Genomic DNA, 1,012 nt, shown 5'->3' with positions numbered 1-1,012 from the left:
GTCCTCCTCTTGCACAGGTTCTGTGTTTTGGCTCATCTTTATCTCACCCCTGGATTTGGGACAACAACTGTCATCTGATCTGCTGATCAAGGATCATCAAACCCTGAGAATTGGGAGGATCCTCCACACCCACTCACAGACCTGGGACTTGCCAGCCTGCCAGCTTCCACCACTACTGAGTGAGACCATACCTTGTGTGTCTGTGAGTTCTATGATGTGTTACAGTGAAATAAGAACCCTAAGATGCGGGAAATTACTGGAAGGAGCAGGAGGAGTTAATGTCTGAAATGATGGAGTGGCATGGTAGTTTGGACATTTGAGACATCTTTAACCTCCGCCTCATGGGGACAGGCTTTGTGCTGATTTTCTGAGAGAGATGGTTCAAGTAATTGTTTATTAGCCCCTAAACCTTATTAACTTGCCATCAAATACTTGCAAAAGGACAGGAACTCCTTACGTAAAAAAGGGAAATCTTGCCAATTTTGACAGATGGGATAAAGAAAGAGTATGTAACTAACAAGTATGACAGCATTGTCTCCAGTGAAGAAAATATGTGGCTTTTGTTAATATTGATATAAAATTTTATTTCATCTGTATTTCAGTCAGACACTACTACATCAACCAAAAAGCAAAGAGACTCTGTGGCAAGTTTCTGCAGCACATTGACCTAAAGTGCATCCTACTGTGGGGGACATATTGTGTATTCATAAGACTTTGAACAACTTTTGCTCAAGAATTTGACTTTTGCTTGTGATAAAAACCCATGAAAGAAAGATGAAGGAAAAAAATATGTTTTTATCACCTTCTGAGCAACATCATCAGAATATTTGAAGCCTTGTGAAACTCATCACACCTTCTGATTGAGCTTGTCTGTAAGACTAAAATCATGGCCTAAACATTAGAGACATGTACTACCGATTTAAGAAGAGAATAACAATAATTTATTTATAAACTTCTGTATTCTCATACTTACACTAATATAACTTTTTTAACTCATAAATTTATAATGCCT

The sequence above is a fragment of the Orycteropus afer genome, unplaced genomic scaffold (genome assembly GCF_000298275.1).
Source record: "Orycteropus afer afer isolate SDZICR_OR568_19922 unplaced genomic scaffold, OryAfe1.0 scaffold00602, whole genome shotgun sequence".
Lineage (NCBI taxonomy): Eukaryota > Metazoa > Chordata > Mammalia > Tubulidentata > Orycteropodidae > Orycteropus > Orycteropus afer.
This window is presented reverse-complemented; position numbering follows the sequence as displayed.